Source organism: Takifugu rubripes, unplaced genomic scaffold (assembly GCF_901000725.2).
Source record: "Takifugu rubripes unplaced genomic scaffold, fTakRub1.2, whole genome shotgun sequence".
Lineage (NCBI taxonomy): Eukaryota > Metazoa > Chordata > Actinopteri > Tetraodontiformes > Tetraodontidae > Takifugu > Takifugu rubripes.
This window is the reverse complement of record NW_021821589.1, coordinates 1-7,500: the sequence shown is the minus strand read 5'-3', so window position 1 is coordinate 7,500 and position 7,500 is coordinate 1. Positions and strand designations below refer to the sequence as shown.

Genomic DNA, 7,500 nt, shown 5'->3' with positions numbered 1-7,500 from the left:
CTCGCCCTAACCCTCACCCTAACCCTCACCCACGCCCTCGCCCTCACCCTAACCCTCACCCACACCCTCACCCACACCCACACCCACGCCCTCGCCCTCACCCTCACCCTCGCCCACACCCTCGCCCTCACCCTCGCCCACACCCTCACCCTCACCCTCGCCCTCACCCACACCCACACCCACACCTCGCCCTCACCTAACCCTCACCCACGCCCTAACCTAACCCTAACCCACCCTAACCCTCACCCACGCCTCACCTAACCCTCACCCATCACCCTACCCTCAACCCCGCCCTCCCCGCCCTCACCCACGCCCTCGCCCTCACCCTAACCCTCACCCTAACCCTCACCCACGCCCTCACCCTCGCCCTCACACACACCTCACCCTCACACACACCTCACCCTCACCCTCACCCACACCACACCCACACCCTCACCCTCACCCTCACCCACCTGAGGGGCAGTTCTCGGGGAGCTCTTCTCCAGGATCCCGGTGGGGGTCGGAGATGAGGGAGTAGAAATTGAGCAGCTTGTACATGTTCTGCCAGCATTCTGCCGACGGCTCGCTCTGCTCCGACACAGTGATGGAGTCAGAGTCGTCCATCTGGATCGCATGTGGTCCGCCACCTCACGGGAGCCTTTCCTCGATATCTGGAGGTGATAACAAGTCACTTTCTGCTGCCTGGCAACCAAATATGCAGACTGGAGGAGACCAAAGGGGGGGGGGGGGGATCAGAGCGACACAGCTGCTCCAAACAACAGTGAACCCGAGTCTAACCTGAGTCCCAAAACACGCGTGATGGCTCCCTCTAGGGGCTGCATTTGGAACAGCACTTCATTTTGGGATGTTGCTCATAACACCTGACCATTTTAGCAGATGTAGAAAAATAGATAAAAAATATGGAGCCCTTGAAAACCCCACAATAAGAGCAAGTGTGAGGGGGGTCGTGTCCACATGCTGTTAACGTTGGTGAATTCTAGGAGACATTATTTAAGCAACACTTTCTAAAATGATCTTGGCATGAATAATATTCCCTTAGAAGTACGGCGCTCCGATCTTCCAAGAGAAACTGCGTCCTCGGGGCTCTCTCCGCCCAAGTGTGTCCAGGCCGTGGGGGGCCCGTTGGGCGGGAACCCCCCAGGGACGCCAGCTGCCTCCGGCCATCCCTCTCTTGCCCTTCAGTGGTGTGTGGCGCTGCGTCCCCCGTTGGGCTGCTGCGAGAATGCGGCTGAAGTCGGAGGACCTGAAGTGGCGGTACGGACGCGCCTTGAAGGTCGGCGTCGGGGAGGCGGAGCCAGCAGTGAGGGCTCAGCTTGATGTCGGTCTGCGTGGCCTTGATGTCATCGATCATGGTGCTGAACTGGTGGATGAGGCGCACCAGAGCCATGTCCACGCGCTGGCTGATGGCCTGGCACGCTATGGTGAAGTCGCAGTGGAACGTGTTGTAGTGGCGCCGATTGAGGTCATGAAAGGACAGAGGCGCTGCAGTGGGGCCTTGTGGGGAAATGGGGACTTCTCCATCACCACTGCGTTCAGGCTGAAGGTCTCGATGAGGAGAGCGGGCTTAAACTCCAGCGGGGGGAGGTCATCATGCCTCGCCTTCACATGCACACAAGCAAAATGGTTACGAAGAGTCCAGAACACCTTTGAAGCTCAATCCAAACTGACCTTCTGGACTTTTTGTTCTTGCGTTCTTTGGAGGTGTCCGAGTCAACGATGTCCGCTCTGAGACACTCCAGGTTGCCAGAAAAAGACAAATGCTCCCCAAAATACATCTTGTAACTAAGAGGTGGTGTTGTCCTGAGCCTGGATGCTGTGTAACTCAGCAAAGGCTTGAAGACGACCTGAAAGTGACGGCAGACGAGGCGTTAAACGACCAGATCAGAGGGGCGAGCTTCGGACCGTCGGGATGCTGCTCCGGCCGACCTGGGCGTCGGCCAGCTGCACCGCCGCCGGACACTGGTTGCCCTCCTCCACGTCGGCCAGCTCGTCCTGGCTGGTGCTGCGCTGCGAGTGCTGCGAGTGGGTCCCGTCAGGGTGTTCTGGTCACTGGACAGCACCGTGTTGAAGTCCGAGGCCGAGGGAATGGTGGGCAGGATGCCCAGGTTACCTGGAGGCACGGGGAGGGGTTGGAGACGTGAGATGTTACTGCAGCAGCAGCAGCAGCAGCAGCAGCGACGCTACGATTGCTCCTGCTGCTGGGGGGCAGAGCCGGGAATAACATGTATATACGCACCATATAACATATATACTATGTGTATGCAGTGGATGTATGTATATATATATACGCACCATATATACATATATACTATATATGTGGTGGATGTATGTATATATATATATACGCACCATATATACATATACTATGGTATGCGGTGGATGTATGTATATATATATACGCACCATATATACATATATATATATGTGGTGGATGTATGTATATATATATACGCACCATATATACATATATACTATATATGTGGTGGATGTAGTATATATATATATACGCACCATATATACATATATACTATATATGTGGTGGATGTATGTATATATTATACGCACCATTATACATATATACTATATATGTGGGTAGATGTATGTATTATTATATATACACACCATATATACATATATATATGGTGGATGTATGTATATATATACACACCATATATACATATATACTATATATGTGGTAGATGTATGTATATATATATACACACCATATATACATATATACTATATATGGTGGATGTATGTATATATATACACACCATATATACATTTATACTATATATATGGGTGGATGTATGTATATATATAACACACCATATATACATATATAATATATGTGGTGGATGTATGTATATATATACACACCATATATACATATATACTATATATATGTGTGGATGTATGTATATATATACACACCATGTATACTTATATACTATATATGTGGTGGATGTATGTATATATTTAGAATATGGGAAGACACAACAGTGTCGTCTCTCAGGCTTCCTTCCTTCCTTCCTTCCTTCCTTCCTTCCTTCCTTCCCACCAGAATATGTTGGCTGTTGTCTTTTTGCTTTTAACATGCTCAAAGTGTTGGCAGGAAAATGGGAAAGAGAGGGCCTTTATCTATCCTGCACAAAGGTTGTCAGGGTCAGGGTCAGGGTCAGGGTTAGGGTAGGGTAGGGTCAGGGTCAGGGTCAGGGTTAGGGTTAGGGTCAGGGTCAGGGTCAGGGTTAGGGTCAGGGTCAGGATTAGGGTCAGGGTCAGGGTTAGGGTTAGGGTCAGGGTCAGGGTTAGGGTCAGGGTAGGTTAGGGTTAGGGTTAGGGTCAGGGTCAGGGTCAGGGTCAGGTTAGGGTCAGGGTTCAGGGTCAGGGTCAGGGTCAGGGTTAGGGTTAGGGTCAGGGTCAGGGTCAGGGTTAGGGTCAGGGTTAGGGTCAGGGTCAGGGTCAGGGTCAGGAGCACTCTGACTGGCTGTGTGTTGAAATGATTGAACGTTAAATACTACATCTGTATTTGAGACGACACGAAGCAACGCGAACCCTAAAAAAGGATTTTGTGGAAGCCTGAAGAAAATGTCACTTCTCTGAGCATCAGTCTGATGGTCCCTCATCGCTCCTCACTATCTGTGGTGCTCAACCATCTGAACACCAGGACAACATTCTCACACTGTACGTTGCTTTGGACAAAAGTGTCCAAATAAGTTCAATGTGAATTCTGGTTTGGAGACATTCTAATTAGAAAATACCTTTCGCCCCCCAGCAGGGGCAGCAAAGCAATACGATGGAAAGAGCTAGAGGATAGCTCGAGCCCGTGATAACAGGAAATAATGTAGCTAAAGATTATGGAGACAAACACAGGGGGATTTAACTTTTCTCTACCAAACGAATGAATTCATGAAAGCACAACAGTGACGACCCCTAACCTCCGCCTGGGCTGTTAGGGTTCGGGTTAGGGTTAGGAGCAGTTAGCCTTTGGTAGTTGATGGAAGTCATAACGGTTGACAGGAGGCTCCAGACAATCTAGTAGAACATGATATGAACATTTCCCTGCATCCCTTCGCTGGTTGGGCACGAGTGGTGACCCACAAACTAAATTAGAATAATGACACTGGACTCTGCATCCATCAAATGTAGAGGAGACTCAATTGAAGTGAATATGAGAGGGGCAGGAAAGAGGCAGCAACAGATGCCCAGCCTGCCCAGTCTGACCTGTCTGCAGGCTGTTATGCTGGGAGCGATTCACTGGGGAGTCCTGGAGCCCAGGCCCTGTTCTGGTGCCCACTGCATTCGACATCCAGTTATAAAAGCTGACAGAGGAAGGCTCCGACAACAGCGGGTGCTCAGTGAGCATGTCTGTCCCCAAGCTGTTTCCTGAAGTGCAGAAAGGTTGAAAACATGCTACATCAGCAAACACAAATAATGGCAAAGGACCAACATCTCAACAGGAGATGATGTCGTGCATCATAGAAGAACACAAGATTCAAGTAAAGCGTGACTACACCTCAAAACCACTTTTTTCCTGTTGAAAACACATTTATTGGGTATGAAGTAGTGTTGGAGATTGATTTTGGTCCAACTTTTGACATTTTCCTGTGTGTAAGTGCTTCAGTTGGGTGTATTTGTATTAGAAATGTAAGAGTGACGCCCCCTATGGGCAGAGCCCAGCTTTAAAAGCTAAATTGTGCTATTGGCGTGGGCTGGAGGCCATGACATGTTTCTTTTTTCCCCTAACTCTGGCAAATGACATTTTGGAGGCAGCTTCTGTCACCAAGCGCCACTATTGGCCCCGCCCCTTCTACAAAAGCAGCAGCTGGCTCTCCTGAAAGGCTCAGACTTGGAAGACCACCGAGTTTGTGATAAATTACTGCTCTGTGGCAAACACCAACACTGTCAGAGTTGCTCGTGAGCTAGTGTCGATGTGCGTTGATGACTTTTTACTAGAGGGTCGTGGTCGTGGGGAGGGGCTATTTGACATTGGCTGGGGGTGCCCGACCTGCTCCATGGAGCCCCACAATCACATGATGAAAGTTAGATCTTCTCACCTCTTTTCCATTGTAAATGCACTTCAGGAAAATATGCGGCCTTTATATTAGCTGTGAATATCACGACTGACCAGTAGACGTCCCCTCGTTATAAGAATTCTTCTTACACTGAGTGATCTTTGGTCTCCAACATTTCTGCACTTTTGCAAGAAATCTGGACTCCAATTTTCTTTGAAAACATTCGTATTTCAAGGATTAAGCAACATTACAACTAATTATTTTTTCCAATACAACTTCCAGCCTGCTAGGAACCCCAAAACAAGCCAGAATTGATTTAAAATGTGAATGATTTAGAGCAGCCATGCCAACATTAGCAGGTAAAATTGAAATTTTGAGGAAAAGCTCCTAATTGCTGGTACCTGTGCGAGTGAGCGAGCTGCTCTTGGCCGCTGTGGCGGCAGATGCTTCGTTCCTCGGAGGTATGCCCTCCAGCAAGTTGTGCAGACTCCGAAAGCTGCCTGTCAGATTGCTGAGGAGGCTCTCCTTCCTGGGGCTGTCTTTGGCTGGCAGGCCGGCGCGGCTCACGTGGGCGGGGGAGTCGGCCGCCGTGTCGCCGCTGGTGTAGCTTAGCGACTGGTACGGATGAGAACCCTGGGTGTCACACGGGCAGAGAGGTTACAACCACAAACACTGCTGAGACTCAACCTTAACACAAGGAAGTATATCTGTTGTTGAGAGGGAGGACAGATGATGCAGTGTTCTGTAGACTTTGGCTTTTACATTAAATAATGAGTTGACAGAACATTTTATTTTTGACCGACTGCTTGAGTCACAGAAAATAAATCAGAAACATCAGAGCTCAGACCCTCATTTCTACAATGTCGTCTGGACAAAAACTGGTCTTAATTTACACAGAAGAAACGAGCACAACATGGTGATGCGTCACATCGGAATTTGGATTATTTGAATGTAGTGTGCAGCAACACGAGCGCCGAACCCCCGTGCTCTCGATACCGCACCGGCACCGCCCCTTCAGGGAGCTATGGCGCCACGGGAGAGGCTGTCTTAATGCCCACGCCCCTTCAGGGAGCTATGGCGCCACGAGGAGAGGCGTGTCTTAATGCCCACGCCCCTTCAGGGAGCTATGGCGCCACGAGGAGAGGCGTGTTAATGCCCACGCCCCTTCAGGGAGCTATGGCGCCACGAGGAGAGGCGTGTCTTAATGCCCACGCCCCTTCAGGAGCTATGGCGCCACGGGGAGAGGCGTGTCTTAATGCCCACGCCCCTTCAGGGTCCTCCCCGTACCCTCTGATCTAGTGGCAGCTTCCTCAGAATTCCCAGCACCAGCGCGGCCCATGGGAACGGCTGCACCCCACCTGTGGACCAGCGCCCCCTGCAGGGGAGAGCTGATGCTGCACAGGCCCAGATGCCGTACGGCTGCTTCCCAGCAGATGCACTGTACCTTGATCCTGAGCGCAGACTCGTTGTGTGTGTGGGACTTCGACAGCTTCCTCATGATTTCCACCCCGCTGACGGGACCAGAGTTGGCGTCTTTAGGAGGAGGACGGCTGCACACTCCCTCCAGCAACATGGTGTGTTCACTCACTGTGGCTTCACAAAAATGACAACAAATAAACCTCCAAAAAGAACAAGAGGTTGTTCCTTGTGCCAACAAGGGTCCGATCGTGGACCTCCATAAACAGAATAAAAGGTAAAACAGTAACGGATGTGAGGGACACAGAACAAAGGAACAGACAGAAAGATGAAAGTTCGCACCTGCGTCAAATTCAAATTCGGCTCCATCAGCACTGGTGTCACTGGGCAGAGCGGCACCATTGTCCAGGCCCAAAGTGATGTCGCCTTCACTCTGCTGAGGCTCTTTGGGTTTGGCCAGCTGGTTGGGCCTCATCAGACCAATAGCTTTGAACCCTTGGGTCACCACAATGAATTTCATCCACTGTCGGGCCAAAGCTACAAGCCCCTTCTTTAACGTCACAAGTGCCGGAACGCCGTCATTCTGGGTGACAAAGGAGAGGAAACCTCTAAATGCAGAGCAGCACTATTAGGATCCCTCAGCACCATTAAACCATGAAGGGAAAGGAGGGCAGACGGTGGCGTACTGACCATCGTTGCCTCTTCTATCACGGAGTAGTCGGCCTGCTGCAGGTAGCGGTGCAGGATGTTACAGAGCATACAGGAAGGGTTCTCATGCAGATACCGAGCTCGCTTGGTCACACGGTTGTATTTACTCCTGATGGGAATGTGGATGCTCTTTTTCTGAGGAAGAACAATGGAAATAGTTCAAGAAGTATTTTGAACAAATTTGCTTTTTTTGTGAGTATTAATGCGAAGGGTTCGAGCCTGGCTCTCCATGGAGACCTGCTGACCTCCAGAGCTTCGGTCATGATGCAGCCCATGACAGCACAAATCCGCAGAGTTCCCTCCATGTCCAGTTTACGCAGAGAAGATTTGAGTTGGTCAACGGGAACCAACCAGGCTCCAA

General features: G+C 50.3%; 1 pseudogene; it reads right to left on the bottom strand.

Moving 5' to 3' along the window:
• LOC115248148 (transmembrane protein KIAA1109 homolog) overlaps positions 1–7,495 on the bottom strand; it is a 39,904-nt pseudogene extending 32,409 nt beyond the window's left edge.
• Between the last annotated feature and the right edge of the window lie 5 nt (positions 7,496–7,500).